This window comes from Mastigoproctus giganteus, chromosome 8 (genome assembly GCF_048544385.1).
Source record: "Mastigoproctus giganteus isolate SK-2022 chromosome 8, ASM4854438v1, whole genome shotgun sequence".
NCBI classification, from domain to species: Eukaryota; Metazoa; Arthropoda; class Arachnida; order Uropygi; family Thelyphonidae; genus Mastigoproctus; species Mastigoproctus giganteus.
The window spans coordinates 146,267,145-146,285,995 of NC_143582.1; positions in this window are offsets into that span (position 1 = coordinate 146,267,145).

Consider the following 18,851-nt stretch of genomic DNA (forward strand, 5'->3'; position numbering starts at 1 on the left):
TGTGAAAAGGTCCATAAAAATTTCTCCCGTCATTTCCAGAATTCGAACCATCCGGTGTGGGGAGGACTTTTGTTTAAATCATCGTCTTGCAACACTAATTGTAAAATAACTGATTTCAAATCCTGTCAATGATGAATCTTTTTTTAACAACGTGGCTGATTTAGTAAGTCTCAGGCGAGAACTACATGGTTTTTTCTCCCAGAAATTCGTTTTTTTTCGTCCAGGAAGTGCTGCTTCCTGGACGAAAAAGCCTACCAACTGGACAGTTGGTAGGATAGCCTCCCAGAGACAGACTCTCCTCCCCGAGACAGACTAACTCAAGGTTAGTCTGTCTCGGGGAGGAGAGCATAGTTTTGTCTCCCGAAAACTCATGTTTTTCATCCAGCAAATAGAAAATCGACCATAGAACACACGCAATTTACAGACAATGTACGTAGAGCAATATAGCCTTAGTTGATGATGCTCTTAAAACTCTACAACAACAACCACCAAGCAGCAAAATCGACCAAATAATACACCCAATTATAGACATAATATACTGCCGCCGCATAGCCTTAGTTGCTTTGGCGTCTAACGTGCACCTAATCTATGTGCTTTGTGGGCCAGCTCTTCCGCGATAATTGGTGGCATGCAACCCTCTACGTGCAGTAGAAACAGATTTGTCTGTGGCCTCTCGTAGCTCCAAACTCAGATTCTCCAGGATCTGTTGACGGGATGAGGTATTTAAAATTAGCTGTCTCGAAGCTCTTGTCATCTAGTGCGTTATGCTCACCTTGTCCGTGGGCGTAATATCACCTCGGAACTTTATTTCTTCAGCACGTTTATTTCTTGGTGAAATTTCACTTTTGTTGATGAGGCAATACCTGCCTACTGGTTCTTTTATTTTATTCAAATTCAAAATTAATTCCCTGATTTTCGATCGCGTGGTTCTATGAGAGAAGCATCCAATTGTTACGTAAGGTATAAAAATAAAAGAAAGGGTGTAACTCCGAGTTAGGTATGCAAACTTGTTTAGCATTGAGGGTGGTTTTAACCTTGACTGTCCCAAAGTGCTGATTGTGGAATGCTTTTAGAAATGTGAACAAAACATATCAAACGTTGTAATTCGGTCTTAACATTGTGGACTCCAACTTCAGGTTTAAAAAGGGAAAACACGTACTTAAAACGAATGGGAACTCCCCCCCCCTCCAATTGGCGAGAGCTTCGTTTCTATGAAAACTGAAGGAGGAACAAAATTACAGCAATTTACATTCGTTCCTTTTTAATTATTTACGAATTATTTATTTTACTGCAGGTATATTCACAACCCTTCTTGGAATGGTGCCACTTACATTAAAGGAAAGAAGTCCTTTTTAATTTCTTGAGAAACTAAATAGGAAAAACAAACAAAAAAACCTCCCATAATACTGTAAATTGTTTGAAAGTACAACGATGCTATTTAAAGATCAGGGTGTGGAGGTTTCAAGACGGTTTTTCATCCACCCCGATATACACGCAGCTATAGTGTTCATAGACACAATAACTGGAACGGAGGGGAGGGATGCATCTTCGCGACATAAAAATGAAGTTCTACTTCCCAGCCCCGGTATCCGTTTTTCAAGAGCCTTAATAGTTTGTTACATAAAAGGCAGGAAACTGTAAGGAAAATCCCTGCGTCGACTTCCTGTCTTTACGCACGCGAGACCAGCTGTTCGGCAATAAAAATTCAAATGTAGTCGCAAAGAATGAAAAAAAAAAAAAAAAAAAAAGTAGTCTTTTCCCTTAATATTATAAAAGCGTAGCATGATTACAGGGCTGTTTTCAAATTATCGCAGCAAAAAATACAAAATACACATTCATATATGCATTCAAGTTTATAAATGAGATGTCAACAAAAATGCTTGAAATGAGTATCGCGAAATAAAGAATAAATTCAGAAATTTACGAATATACTCCTATATTGTAGTACAGTACACTTTAAGAAGGCAATTTAAAGAACGATAAATGAATCGTGTTTTTACTCTGGCCTCAAGTAGTTTTTTTATTAAATCAATCTCCCTGCAATAAAATTACCAAAACTATGGATCAAGATAAATACAAATTTAACGTTTTGAATCCAGTACATTTGCCCCTCTTCATTATGTATTGGTTTACTACGACCTCCCCTTGCAACTTGCATCATGTCCAGCCGAGAATCGTTTGTGATTCCAATTATTCTGGAACAGTCAGAGTGAGAAGTGGTTGTGTTAGTGAGCAATACGTTAACTGTAATGTCTTATGGATTGTCGCCGTCTTAAAACATTAAAGCCCTTTGACAGAAGAAATCATAGGTAAGAGTATATTAACTAATTAATTAAGATTATAATTAAGCAAAATTTGAGACGCAAACACGAAAAGGATTAAGCATTTTTCATTAACATATAATTGATTACTGGTATAATTGCATAAATTACAATTTACAGTATTCTTTAAAATATTTGTTTCCGTTTAAGTAATACAGAATAAGTAGGCATTATGTGGATTTAATTATTAATGATTAATTAATTAATGAGATGCATTTCACAAACCACGTAATAGGATTTTTGTATTTCTGAATACTTCGTAACAATTTTGACTCCCTTCTGTAATTGTGTAAGAGACTACTCCAAGTCAAATTAATTAAAATTAAAAATATTCTTTAACATTCGTGTTGACCTTCGCTTTCCACCTAACACGTTGTAATATTTCATCTGATCTTCCACCAATCTTTATTACGTAATTTTTTGAATGGCTTCAAAGGGATAATTGATTCCTTTATAACTTTTAATGCATTTAATTTGTCATTCTTTTGCTGTTGGGAGGTGTAACCTGAGCTAAACTGAATGGCTAGTTTACTACAGTAATGTTAAGTTTACTCAACTGCAAATGACACCACAAACGTATTGTAACAACATTAAATTCATAACTCCCACTGATTAACCCGTCTGGGAGGTATTCGGGGAGCACATGAGTGTAGAATAGTCTAGAACTTAACCACACTGCAGTAGCCGAATGCTGATATAATTCGAGTTAGCCATTATGTTCATTTAATTCCCAGTTCCATAAGGAAATTGAGCAGGAAGCCAGTGAACTTACTTCAAAGTGTGAGATAGCGTCCACATACAAATTTCAAGGAGGACGAAAGAGATTCCATGATGAAATTGCAGAATATCTTATAGTAGGAAACGTTTTATATTAGAATTTTACTTGATATCTTTGTATACGGTAATCAGCAGTACACAGGAGAGGTTCAAAAATTTCCTTGATGTGGCTTCAAACTTTAGTGTACTGGATCCCAAGCATTTTGATGATGAGGGTAATGTCAGCAGGTTAGAATTTCTAGCAAAAGTATATGCCGATGTCCTTGATGACCAAAGTGAAATTATTCAGGAATATTTTTCCTTTAGATCCCTGATGAAAGAGATGATGAGTAATGAATCAAATTTTGGAGAACTTACCATCACAACAATGTTGAAATTTATGACTACCAATGATTTGATCTCAAGTTATCCAAATGTAACCGCACTGATTCTGCAGAAAGATCTTTTAGCCGTCTAAAACTGATTAAGAATTACGCTCTATATGACAGAAGACACTCTCAGGACTGGCGATCCTTTCCATTGAAAAGGAATTAGCAAGCAAGGTTGACTACAGCAGTGTAATAGATCATTTCGCGACAATGAAACCAAGACGCAAGAAATTTATCTAAGACTCAAGGCAAACTTTTAACTGTATTTGTTCAACTGCATAACATATTACATGCGTTTTGTTGAGCCAAGGCTATTTTATTTATTTATTTTTGGTGTTGAATGTAACAACAGGGAAATTTCTCAAACAAACTACAAAATCTGAACATTACTGCGGTAAACTGGCCATTGTTTACCTCAGGTTACACCTTCCAATAGCAAAAGAATGCCAAATTATTCTGGTTAAAATTACTGTAATTCTTCCACGTCCTTTTTAATTGGTCTAGAATTCATTAATACCCTCGTTCTACGCCTAACAATTTTATTTTAGCTCCGTGGTACTAAATATTTAAATCAGGAAGCAAGCGTTAAAATGACTTTCGTCATTATTTCGCATGGCTTTTAAATCAATGTCAAACACCTTAATTAGGTGAGAGGCTGCCATGATATCTGTTTGCTTTCTGCTAGTTGGATAAAGTGAGCGCCTTGTTCCATACTATAAGAAAAATCACAAATTCGTATGTTTTAACTGTTGTAAGAACGCCCTTTGCCTCAGTAAGATGCTGTGGGGTGCTGTTAATATCCCCATCTAATATTTGTTGCAGGGTAACAACAATAGCTGGTAAGCTTTGCACAACTGCCTCTACTGCAGATTTCTTGGATGCCCATCTAGTATCAGATAGTTTCTTTAATGTTAATGCAAAAGACTCTAATTGGCTACATTGCTCCTCCCGAAGCACAGATACACGAGGCAAACTTCCAGAAAAATAAGTGTACAAGCTTTCCAGAGTACAGCCGACTGTAAACATTGCAATTTACTGAGTCACCTGAGATGAGATTTAAATTATGAGGCAGCAATGCGTATAAAACGAATGAGGGGCAATTTCTTTTACTCTTGTTTGAAGACCTGATACTTAACCAACCATGGTGTTGACTCCATCATATGCCTGGCCATAACACATTGTGATTGATGGCCCTAGCTCGTTTAAAGCAGCAAGAACACTAAAGAAGTTTTCAGCAGTTGCCTCAGGCAGTTCAAGAAATCGAACAAAGCGCTCCACAATATCACCTGTTTCTGTCACATATCGAAGTGATAAGGAAAACTGATCAGTCCTGCTTACATCAATGGTTGAGTCAACTATAACAGAAAAGTATTTGGCAACTTAATTCCAGGGGCTCACATCTGGTGAGTAACGGGCTTGGCACACCCAGGATCCTGAGCTGAATATCATCATTCTTCTCTTCTTGGTGATTCCTTCTACTTCTGACTACCTCTCTCTCTCTCTCTCTCAGGGTAACTTGGGGAATTTTTTTTTTTGGCTGGTGCAGCATAAGCCTCAGGCTACCTTGCACCATACAGCTAATAATAACTTGGACTTCATTCACTGTTTTGTGAGCTCAGCTGCCAGAGCGAGTATCAAATCATTTTGTATATTTGGGCTCAAGTATGTTGCGTTTCGTTCACTTTGTAACTTATACTAAGTGATGTGTTATTATCTTTATTAGCCATATGGTGCAAGGAAGCCGTAGGCTTTTGCTGTACCAGGAAAAAAAATATATATATTCTGAGTTACTCTGAGAGAGAAAGGAATCACCAAAAAAGATAAGTTCGTTAACATGTTTAGTTAGTAGCTTGATGAGCTCTAAGAAATTCCCCTCGTTTGCACATAGACCACGTAATCCTCCTCTGTATTCGCGATGACCACGAAATGCTAAGCCTTGTTTTGCTAAAAACAGAACTGCATCAATGGTACTTGTTAAAATCAGTCTGTCCTTTTTTTTTCTTCTCTGCCCTCACGAAATTGACAAAGACAGTTTGATCACAGAATAAGCGAAATTTTGTTAGAAAAAAATCCTTTTTTACGTGTATCACTTTGTTCATGTTTTTCAATTTTGTGTACTCCCTTTGCAAAATTTTTACAGCCTACTTGTGGGGGTACCCCAAGGATCCAACCTATTTGAGGAGTTTTTAAGCAACCAGTAATAAAAGCAAAACATAGCGTTGACTTTTGAAGCTACTACCTGACACTTTCACAGCTGCTTTTCTCATGTTTTTTTTTTTTTTTTTTTTTGATACTACTTTGGTATGAAATAGCGATCAGCTGCATCCTTTGGAAAATTGTCTTTGAGAACTGGCTGGCAAGGACCCGCATTTAAAAGTACCGTGTTTCCCCATGTATAAGATGCACCTTAATTTTGGGGCCCGAAATTTGAAAAAAAATGTATTACATAAAATTATTGAACTCAAGTTTTATTCTTCATAAAATTCATACAACTCCTCATCACTGTCAAAACTCACATCCATTAGCTTGTCCTCATGTCTTCATATATTGCCTCGTTCTCAGTTCCATCTATGGCATTTGAAATGCCACACTTCTTAAATGACTTGACAACGATCTCAATCTTGATATTATCCCAGGATCTTTTCACCCAGATACAAACTTCTCCTATAGTTGGTTTCTTCACTTTTCCTGCTGGTGTCAAATTGTCCCCAGAAGAGTTCATCCATTGGTTCCATTCGTCTCTCATGGTAGCTTTGAAGGGTTTGTTAATGCTGACATCGTGGTTGGAGCTGGAATTTCAAGCCTCCAGGTATGACGGCAAGTTTTGTTTTTTGCTCTGCAGCAATCTTCTTTGTGTTTTTTGTTATGTGTGCCCTGAATTGATCAAACACCAATAGGGCAGGTTTGCGTAAGAGCCAACCTGGTCTCCTGCTCCGAACTTTCTCAAACCAAATCTTCATCCCATCCAACCCTTGTCATAAACGTGGATAATCAGTCCTCGAGGAATGTCTTCTTTTGGCATTGTTTTGCGTTTGAAAATCAGCATAGGAGGCAGCTTGGTTCCGTCGGCACAAAAAGCTAAAACAGCTGTATAATGGCTCTTTTCATGTCCACTTGTCTTCACAGTTACAGTTTTCACCCCCTTCTTATCAACAGTTCTGTTACTTGGGACATCAAATGGAAGGGGGACTTCGTCCATATTTGCAATCTGTCCAAACTCAAACAGATGTCTTCTGACATTGAATGACAAAACGATGAAATTCAAGGACCTTCTGCTCATAGCTTTCAGGCATCATTTGGGCAAGTCTGGTGCGTGTACGCATGCTTAGTCCATTCCGTTTCATGAACCTGAAGCACCAATTGTGTCCTCCTTTGAAATCAGTAACTTCTTTTTCTTCTTGCTGAACCATCTTTGTGGACACAGGAGTTCCAATTGCTCTTTGCTCTTCAATTTTGCTCCATTTTGCTCTTCAATCCATATCTTCAATTCCCCTCTCTAAATCAGGCCATTTTGCTGACTTGCCTCTTATGGCCTTCTTAGTAGGGTTTCTTCTTCCCGTAGCCAATCTCGGATTGTTTTCTCAGTTGGAGGAGGACCAAACTTTCGTTCAGCAGCACGATTTCCATTCACTTTTGCAAACTGGATCACTTTTAGCTTGAATTCAGCACTGCACGAAAATCTTTTTTGGGCAGAACCTAATATATCGGTAACAAGTGCGAAACAATGAGCGCAAAGACAACAAGCGCGAAATGCAAGTAAAAAAAAAAAAAATCTACAACCACTGTATAAGACGCACCCAATTTTAAAACACCAAATTTTTAGAAAAAGGGTGCGTCTTATACATGGGGAAATACGGTACTTGCACACGAAATGGTGTGATTGGTTTATCACAAAGCAAATGAGGGTTCGGATAATCTACTTCAATACTAATAAGTTTAGAAAAGACTGAAGTTTCTGCTTGATTTTCTGCATGAGAAATGTCAATGCTATTGATAGTGATACATCTCTTTTATTTTTTTAACCACTTCTTACCAGAGTATAATCCTGAATGCCAACATTGTTACTGTCATTTTTATTGCAAGAATTTGTTGAGATACTTTCATCAATGTGATTGGCTTAATCTGCAGTTTATATATCTTTCTCCTCGTCATTCCTGTTGATTTGTTCTTCCGTGACTTTAGTTAGTACGAAAGAAGCTGTCATTTAGCTGCTTCTTTTTCAATTTTTTCCTGTTCCTTTAGCTTAAATTTTATCCCATACAGATAGCTTTCTTTATTGCTAATCTTGTAAATTCTTGTTTAAAATTTTATCCCATAAAAATTAATACGGCCGACAACTAATAATTTTTTTGCAACGTTCATGCTTAAGTTTGTTTCGAAAATTTTTTACCGCTGACAGACTTTCAACTTACGAACCAGCTGCCGGTCCCAATTAAGTTCGTAAGTAAAGGACTGCCTGTAGTTTTTCTAAATCCGAAGTTAAATCAATGCCATCTATTGGAATATTTTTAAACAAAAGTTTAAATCAATTTTTGCTTACAGGCAATCCTCTTCTTAACGAATTTTCGAGTTACAAGCTCTCATAGATGCTTTTTTAGGGTTCAATTCAAAGCTTGTGCAAATCTACATAACATCAAGGTGTTATGTAAATGCCGACGGCATTACTACTGAAGAATTTCCGAAAACACTTGCTGATATCGTCAAATATGAATAAACTAGTTAAATATTTTATTGGTGGGAGCAAGGAACTACCCTCTCCCGCGCGGGGGTAGCTCCCGTAGGAAGACCTTGAAAGTTCAATACCCCTAAAAGGGGCATTGAAATGTCAAGAAACGCGAAGTGTCGTGGTCTGTAACCTCGTGTGTGTGACCGACTGTCGGTTTTGGGTGTGTGAGGGGGAAACCGGAGTGCCCGGGGAAAACCTCACTCCACGGCCTGAGATCGACTAACTCAGCGCCGAGTGGAAGAAGGCAGGAAAACTTCCTGAATACCTTCTGCTGGATTCGAACCCAGGCCCTTCCACTCGGCGAACAAGCACGCTACAACTGTGCTACCGTGGACCACACGAACAGCACGCGCAAATCAACTGATATGCTTTACAGTTTCCCCGCAATAGTGGGATCGTTGCAGGTAATCGAATCATTCATCTTGCGAAACTCAAATGTCATTAATTAAAATGTATTAATTCTTTTACTTTTAAATTACTTAATTATAAAAATTTATAATAAACATTAAAATGTCAAACTTCTTATATATGCACGGAATCTTTTTGTCATATTCGATGATATATTTTGCATGATTTTTTTTTAGTGTCACGAAATCTAATGGGTTAATAAACATGAAATTGTTGATTTGTTTGATTCTATTGAAATTTGATATTAGCTTGAAATTCCGCTTCGATGTTCGCATTTTTATTTATGCGATTTTGGATGAATTTAAGTGTAAGTGTAACCTCACGACCACTGCTCTGCATGTGGAGATATACGGTGTTGCCAAAGGTGTGGTTTTGCACGAATTGCGTATGATTATCAAAATGAGACAAACAGATTGTTCATGAATGTCCTTACTACTTTTATATCGCTAATAATATATAATACAATACTAGCAACACAGTATTAACACTAGGTGGCAGATGACTCTCATCAACCGGTGCAAAATCACCACTTTGCTTATTGGAGACCGAGTTATGAAATCCATGTTTAGTCACCAGAGCAAAGTTTCCGGCATCCGCACCTTTCTGATCTCCTTCAACCCATGCACGGCGGTACAATAGGTTTTGATACCTTTCGTGTTTGGGGTTTTCATTAAAAAAAAAAAAATAGCAAACTCCTGACTCCAGAACTTCTTAATCAGCAGTTTTCAATGATATGAACAGATAGGCTAAAACGTACGTGCAGAAATATCTGACTAACAGAGTATGTTAGGTAAAAGCTGGCTGAACATTCGAAATCAAAGTTAAAAACACACATTCCATCATACTTCTGTTGTTGGAATTTTTTTTTAATTGTTACATTGGTATTGAAGAAAATAAGCCATCAAAGCGCAAAATGCCTCATGAATTGTCAGGAGACGTTAGTTGAGGTACCACTGCGTGCATTACTATGCTACACAATGTTTCACAGATTGTAGACATGGATCAAAACAGAATATTGATTGAATGAGTTTTTAAGTTTGTCTTTCGGATGGTAGCCAGCGTCTAAAAATAGTAATCTGTTAATATTTCTGCAGTAGATCCTATCGTTAAACTGAACAGCAGAGTAATTTATTTTTACTTGTAGGAAATGTCATGAACCGAGATTGTTCGAAAGTTTCCGAAGATAAGAGAGGAAGAGGAAGGCATCTTCGTGTCAGCATCTCTCACGAGGTTATAGATGCATAAACGTGGGGAATCATCATTTTGAGAGGTAAGTCTTCTGTCTTTAATTATGTAATGTTTGTGTAGGCAGTGTTTTGCACCTGCGCTCCCCCACGAAGTTCAAGATTTGTTGCAAAATTGCTTAATGGGAGCTGGAAATATTTCAGAATTATCATCACCAGTTCTCAATCTCATCCCCTAGCTTCTCCTTCAGTCCAAAATACTCAACTGCCCCTCTCAAATCGTTTAATATCGTAATTCTCCATTTTCTTTGTCTCTCTCACATCAATTTCCCTCCAAGTATTTCTTAAACTCTTTCCTCCATGTCCATTCTAATCTTACAATCTTTTCTTTATAGCCTTGTCATACTTCGATTTTTTGTATCTATCTTGCGTTTAATGCGATTTGTTGTCTGTATCATTTTTGTCATATTTGGGCTTGAATTTTCAGTTAAAACTGAACAAGTATTACCTTTTAGGATTATGTACTTCTCTTCTCTTCCCCCAGTGGGAAGGTTGTTCCATGTCCTCGGTTTAGTCTGTAAACTCATCGGTGTTCTTCTGAAACGTGCGTCCAAATTTATTAGAAAATAAATCAAAATAACGCAACCGTTATTACTCGGGAAAAGCGACGATATACACAGTTAAATGCGCGTACTGAAGAGCGAACATTGGAAATAAAATCGGCTCACCTAACTGAGGACGAGGAACATCTTTCCCACTGACAGCAAAAAGCAGTGTATTAGGTAACGTTTAAGTTTAGAAATCGTAGAATCTAAATATTAATACGCAGTACAATATTAATGTCAAATTAGACAAAGGTTCAGATGACAAATAGCCGTCTGGACCTTGGTCAAATTTTTCGTTGTTTTGTCTGACCGCTTAGAGAGGTTAGTGCACATTTTGCTGTTTTGCTTTGAAGAATAATATCTTCGGTTAATTACGTTTAAAGATAAAGACCATCTTATAAAATTAATTTAATTTAATAGTTTTAAATATTTTGTATCCATTAGCTCTTCTACTGTGCTTTGAACTTACTATAGAGGAGAAATAATCCTCTTTTATTTCGTACTTGAGCTAATAGGGCAGATATTGTTTATTAGACTGTGAAAAAACACGTTGCCGTAGTTCACGTGACAACCAATTTGTAATGACCTTCGGGTAGGAAGAAGTTAAATAATCTTTGCGCTATGTCATGATTTATATCGAAGAAGTTATCAGCTGTTACTGGTCGAGGCGGGATAGGTGTTTCCTTCCACTTCATCAGCGCCTTTTGCCAGTGGGAGCAATGTGGGAGAAGGGCGGCCTGTTAGACAGGGAGTATTTGCTGCTTTAGATGGCTGACCTGTTTGGACACCTGCAACCGCAGGGGTACATAAGCAGGGTGTTTTCTCTGTTCAGAGGACAAATCTGAATCGAAAGTGCCAAATGAATGAGGGTCATCGAACGCATCGGTTTTTGTGCCGCTGCTCGAGGTGTGTCACTCTCATGATTGGAATGCAAGCAGTGGGAGCTTGTGTTTTTATTCCTATTTTTGACTTAGATCTAGAAAGTGTTACTGTAGGCGTTGAAAGTTATAACCGTTGCTTAGCATTGGATTGCCACCCACAATGTCCTTCCAGCATCCCAATATGTAGTCCAAAGGAGGCGAGTTCTAATGAATGCCCTGGCCACGTTACACCGCTCCATGGCCAAGGGCGGTCATGCCCTTGGCCATGGAAACGGTGTAACGTGGCCAGGGCATTCATCAGAACTCGACTCCTTTGGACTTCATGGTTGGGAAGGGAGAAATTGCTCTGTTTACAGATGGAGCTGAACACGCAGAAATATGAAAGGATAATTACTTCGGAGTACTTACCCTCATTATTCTTCCTCTCTTTCCGGATCTGCCCATGGTCCAGAAGACCAGCCATCGATAGAGAATTCCTGATATTCTCTTGTAGCCCGTAAAAATGGATTTTTCCCATTTCCAATGTTAAGCTTATGCGGTCACAATAACCAATGATCAGCATGTGGCAGTTGACAGCAGTCTTACTCCCACTGTAGGGATATAAATGGTTTTTATGAGACTGGGTGTTGTGCTATTGCTTTGGATTATTATGTAGAAGTTAGTCATATTTCACCTGCTATATCGATAATGGTTATAATTGCATTTGTTTTTGGGTGGTCCCAGCTAACCCTGCGGTCTACCGTACAGATAATTTATATCATTCTGTTCTAATATTCTCCCTCCACTGTTTTTTTTTTTTTAATCTAATTACAGGGTGGAGAAGACTCTGAAAGACGACACAAAAATAGATACATTTAAAAAAAGTCCAGGTTAAAGTGTCCAAGTTTGGTTTTTTTACGTAGTTGACGACAAAGGCTAAGAGATGTGAGGGATATGCGATGATTGGGATGTTGTGCACACAGCCGTGCAATCGTGACTGTATCATTACGAATTTTTGCTTCCATACAGACATAACACACTGATGCCTCATGGTCTTATTATCTTCTTCTAAACCAATCATGTGCTTCAACTAATTAACATAATTTACTTCTGCTTCATTTACAATTCCATTCACTTCTGTTGTCTCGGCAACTTTCTTCTTCCTCTGAGCATATTACACTGAAACCACTAACATGTCGGAACTTTCCTTAATTTCTCATACGGCTAGATCAGTAACCAGAAGATAAAATGCAAAAAAATTAGAGTTAATCTTTGAAGTATGGTGCTGCTCTCAGGATCTTTGCAACAAAGAGCTGGCCTAGCTTCTACCCGATGCTTTGGATGATCTAATCCTGTGCATAACTTCGTTTCTCAATTTTAAACCAGCGGAAAATGGGGGGAACAGCAGAACGCCCTTTCCCCCTTTGATGCTGTTTTAAAATCGCGAAAAGATTTTTCCTCTCTTTGGCGCTGGTTTTAAATTGGGAATAGATCTCCCTCCCAATCACTGCGAAGAAAGCCATCGATTAGGATGAGCTAGGCCGTCTCTTCACTCCTTGTTTCAAAGATCCATGGGAGCAGCACCATATTCTAAACCTTAACCAAAATTGGCTGCTGATTCGAATTGTAAGAGATTATAAAAAGTTTAAAAATTTTACAAAAAGGTCATAAAATGTGCTTCACCTTCATTTTCTATTGTTTCAAGGAAATCACTAGTATTTATATTGCACTCATATGAAACGAGCTAGTTCGGTATTGTGGCTTCTTATGATAACATACGCAAAAACGAAGCAAGCAGTCTCAGGTCTTTGACTGTTATTTCTTGCATATTATTTTACCTTAATCTGTGTATGAAATTTCAAGGCGTGGGTGTCCGACTCAGTTCACCTAGAATTTAATTTTTAAGGAGGGAGGTATGAGGATTAGAACCGCTGTGTTTTTGAACTATTTTATTTTTTAAAAAATTTTTATCGAGTCTTTTTTGGGGGGAGGAGTAGTTGAAGCCCACCTCTCCCACTTGGGGGGGGGGTAACCCTGTTTAGACAATGTTATCGAAGATTTCCTTGTAATATGATTCTATCACATTCATATCCACGATTTATTAGCAAAGAAGATGGGGAGTTTTTTTATTTTTTACCTTCACTAGGTTACATTTAATCAAAAAATAGATTAAGGGAAAGTTAGTGCATTAATGGTCTTTGAACAAATACGGTATTATAAAAATAAAAAAACTGCATAGGGCATTGAACGACAAGACAGGGAATTCATTTAATTTCTTAAAAGTTTTCATTGAAATTAAGCTAAAGAAAACTTAGTGTTGCAATATGTTAGAACGGTAAGGAGTATATACAAATGCTTCACGCGTTTGAAGAACTAATTTTTTATTCTCAAATGTTTGTATTTACAACGCAGTAATTAAATTCGTGCGTTTGGTAATTGGTAATATATATAGGAACGAAAGATGGCACTAGATGGCACCACTTATTTGCTCTCGGTTATATCTAGGTTGCTGTATTGTTCATTTTTGATTATGATGCTAAAAAACCTTCCTTTTAATCTTAACCAAAGGCATTATAATCAATCACAAAGGAGAGAGGGGAAAAAAAAGAAAGAAAAACTCTAATGAAATAAAACTTGAGCTGTCATGAATTCAGATGAATCATTTTCGCCAGCTTTTTTAATCGAACAAACTTGTTTTGTTTTTTTCCTCTAATATTATATGGCATTAGTACTGTGCAACAATTATTTTGCCTAGGAGCATTTTTTTCACTTATTGTGGTTGTCAATTGTATAACCACTGTTATATTAGATACTGTATTAGCAAACTTAACATTAAATAATAAAATCATAACAGTGCATCTGATTGAAATACGAGCATTCATAAAGTAGGCGAAAATACTTAAAATTTACAAAACGCTGTCTGTAATTTTGTGGTTGGCACCAAACAACTGTTTTTATTATTAAATTTTCAGGAAAGGGAAAGATTCAAAAAAACTAATACAAAAGAAACAAACAAGCTCATAAAACTCTACTTACTTGCATATAGTGAGGTAAAAAAAAAAAAAAAAAAAAAAACTTATTAGAAACTACCAGAAAGACATCTGCAATTCTCCAATGACTGATGAAAATGGAGAACAAAGAAGAGAGTGAAAAAAGCCTTGGGTAACATGAGTTAAAAAATCGAAGATTTTTTAACTCATTAAGAACGCGGAACAAAGTGACAGTGAATTGAAAGAAGTTTATGGTAAAAACCTACAGCAAAGAGATGATAAGGAGAAGAAAGAAGTGTGGAGAGAAGTGATAAAAGGAAATTAAAATAATATTAAACTAATACAATAGTGCGAAGAAACAAAAACGGTGGAATATAAGGAAGACGATACTAAATAGTTCAGAGAAAAGTAAAGCCGGAATAAATCTAATAAATGGACAGAAATAAAGTAATTCGGCATGTGTATCTGATGGAGAACTTAAAGTAAATTAATTTAAAGGGCTAGATAAACTCATTAATGCAGGCATTAGCTCATTTTCATCAAGAAAAGAACTTATAAATGTAGCCCATGTCACCCCTACTTCATTTTCCTTTTTCAGTATATTAATATTAGTAGTTGTAGATGATGCAAGGAATCAAGCTTATACAGCATCAACCTGAAAAAGGGGAGGGGGAGGCAGTGAACACTATCTCACCTCATCTTCCTTTCCCTCACATTTTGTCAAATTATTTCATAAATTTATTCAAACTACCCATTTCCACAACACCATATGGAAATTTTTTAAATGTATATCAGACTGTATAATTACTCCCAAGTCTCTTTCGTTCTACATCACTTTGAGCGGTGTTGTACCACCTAAATAGTATGCTATTCTGGGATTACTGATGCCTACATGAAGCACACTACATTTATCAATGTTAAACCACCTCTCAGCCCATCCACTCAATTTTTCTAGGTCTTGCTGCAGTAGTTTTCCTTGATTCCTGTCATTGACCGCCTTGCCAACTTCGCATCATCTGCAAAATTAAAAGTATAAGCTTGATATGCCTTCATTAGTATCATTAATATATGTTGAAAACGGAAAGGGGCTCAGCGCTGAACCCCCTGAGGCATCCCAATAATAACATTAGTCTAAGAAGAGCAGTGTTCATTGATAATCATTCTGTCTTACACTCTGCCATTCCTTTATCCATATTTGTAACTGTCGCTCTGCTTAAATTTGCAGAGTAGTCATTATTATGGATAAGTGCCAAAAGCTTTACTGAAGTATATGATGTCAGAATTATTTTTTGCATTCAGTATATTTGTTGGTGTTATCTCTTTAAATTTCGATAAACATCCTTCCCCAAACTGCGGGGAAGTTTATCTTAACAGTTAGTTACTTTGTGCTTCCCAATTAATCTTGTTTGCTCTTCGCTAAACCTTTTCCAACAGGTCTGTCTCCTTTCTAAAGTGAAGTTTCCAAAGAGCCTACTATAGTCTGTTGTACAATACCTCATCTGCCAATTTTTGGCTCGTCTGAATAATTTATCTAAATCTAGTTCAAGCAGCATTCATGTTAATACCAATAAATAGTATTAACATGAATGACAAGCATTTGGTGGTATTATTAAGAAGAAATTATTTTATTGCATCTATAAATGACAATATGCAACCCGGTTCAAAACAAAGAGCAGACCGGATCCTGGGAATGAAGTTTATATTATTTTGGAATGTGGATCGTAATTTTGATGAGAATAGAAGAGGAATGGAAAAGTTTCAGTAAACACGGTCCTGCTCGTAGTTTTCTTTAGACTACTGTACCTCAGATGTCTGCTTTTTGAAGAGACTTTCTATCCCACAAGCAATTTTGAGTATGAAACTGAAGACGACAAAATAATAACACTTGCGTGTTCAAACGCAAAGTTTATACTCCGGCATGGTCACGATGGCCACGTGGGTCAGAGGACTTCACAGGAAAGATAGAATATAAGGCCAGCACCGTATTCAGCAGCCACATGACATGGATCACGATAAACTCAAAGCACGTATTTCTATACCCTCGCGTTTGAACCTCCCCCGCCCGGCCACAGTTTCACCATTCTGCATGATTTTCGATGTTTGTAAACTAATAGCCGTTTTTACTCTAATTTCGAAAATGCTAATCGTTTTATTTCATCACATACCGTTTATTCACATCATTTAATGTCGAGGGATATAATGCCAAAAGTAAGAAGGATTGTGTATACTAATATTCCATCTGCCATTACACCAGTCCCACATGGAGATAACCTGCCGTTTCAGTTTCATCTTCTGAAGATGAAACTGAAGTCTACATGCGTAGAGACATCGAGTGCAGCCCTCAACTGTTTTCACATCATGAACTCAGTGATCGGGTAAGAGATTTAAATTTATCAAAGGAATCAGCAGAACTTCTTAGTTCTAGTCTTAAGTAAAAAAATCTTCTAACACGTTTTTCTCATGGTGTCGACAGAGAGAAGGAGAACTAGTCCCCTACTTTTCTCAGAACGATTTTTTTTTACAGTAATGTAAACGACTTAATGAGCTATTTAGGAATTAGTTACATTCCTACACAGTGGAGACTTTTTTATTAACTCCTCAAAGAGGAGTCTCAAACGTGTGAAAAAAAAGTCAATTGACCCATATTGGCTCCTCATATATGAGTCAATTCAGTAGCTCACTCCGTGCATTTGAAAAATATATGAGAACTTGAAGAATTTGTTGACAAATACTAAGTATGAAGAACATGGTTGGGTCTGTGCAGACTTTAAAGTGGAAGCGTGCTACTTGCACAGCAATCTGGCTATACAAAAATGCCTTGCATTTTGGGTGAGTGGGACAGTCGGGCAAGAAGTAAGCGCTGAGTTGTGAGATCTGGCAAAAGAGGGGCAGTTTGTTGCCTGGATCAAAGAACATAGTTCATAAACCACTGGAAGACACCAAACTGTCCTCCTTTCACCCTTGCACACCAAACTAGGGTTATCCAACTCTTAACAAGGAGCTAAATGATTTTGTAATAATGGAGAGGAAAGTGGAAGAGAAATTGTTGAAGTTAAGCATAAGAAAGGCTGCTGAGGTGAAGGGATATATCCAATTATATTAAGCGAAGCAGCAAATGAGGTAAACGAATCCTTAGCCCTAATTATAAGAGCATCTTTGGATTCAGTGGGAGGCCCTTTTGGACTGAAAATATGCCAATATATCCCCAGTTCACAAAGGGGGATCTAAGGGTGACGCGAGTAATTATAGACCAGTTAGTTTAACTTCTGTTCCGGGGAAAATAATGGAGTCACTGGTTAAAGATGCACTGAAGGATCATCTAGAAAAGACTGCAGTAATAATTCAGACACAGCATGGGTTTCTTAAGGGGGAGAAGTCTTGTCTGACCAATTTGGTTGGATGCGTTCACAAAGGAACTGGATGCAAAAAAAAAAAAATAATAATAATAATAATTTTGATATCATATACTTGGATTTCAGGAAAGCTTTTGATACTGTTGCTCATGGAAGACTACTGTACAAATTGAAGCAGTATGGCATTAAGGGCAAGGTGCTACAATGGATAAAAAGATGGTTGAATGGGAGAAGACAGAGTGTCAATCAATGGACACGGCTCTTCATGGACTAATGTTATTAATGGGAAGTCCCTTAGGGTTCAGTGTTGTTTGCTGTTTTCTATATTTATTAATGACATTGACGACGGTATATCAGGCTGAATGTCTAAATTTTCAGAGTAGCTAATGATAACAAACGGGGTAAGCTACGGCAACAAGATCCAAAAAAAGGAGCAGATGACCTGAGAAATGGCTGCTGCTCATATGCAAGGTACTATATATGAGTAGCAGTAGTAATCCCAGATTAACCTACCAGCTCTATAGTACTACGCTTGAGGTAGTGGAAAATGAAAAAGGCGTGTGGGTAATTATGCATTCAGACATGAAGTTCTCTGAGCAGTGCAGACAGCTCATGGGAGTTTTGTCAATGATATGCAGAAACTTTGCTAGCAAGGATAAGGAGGTGATTATCCAATTGAACGGGAAATTGGATGATCCCCTTGAGTACTATATACAGGTCTGAAGGCCTCATTTTAAAAAGGGTGTAGATTTGCTGGAACGAGTGCAGAGAAGGGCAACCAGATTGACGAAGGTAAAAGGAAGTTCAAGCATTGATTCCATCTGTTGTGGAAGTGGGTAGTTGGAATAACTGAACAAATTATTGGAGGAAAAGAACAGGTGATATTGGAGGGTTTTTTTTTTTTTTTTTTTTTTTTTTGCTGATTCTTTATAAGCTTGCTTTTTTACATCATTTCCAGTGAAGTCATTGCCGTGTTTCGGTATTTGGAACGAAATACAATTTTTTAATTTTATTTCTGTGGTAATTTCATTTAGATCTGTAGAATATGCATTGCTGCTAATGAACTTCCACATTATGAGCACAAATTTGAATAATTTTTTCCGTCTAAACAGAGTTTCCCCGTACTAAGAAGTTCGTTCGAAGAACGACTCCACGCATGAAAGCACAAGCAAGCTGGTTCTTAGGAAGAAGTGAAGCAGTTACATACAATGCATCTGGGCCTCCATATTCTAAGAAATGGAGGTCTCTTTGTTGTCTTT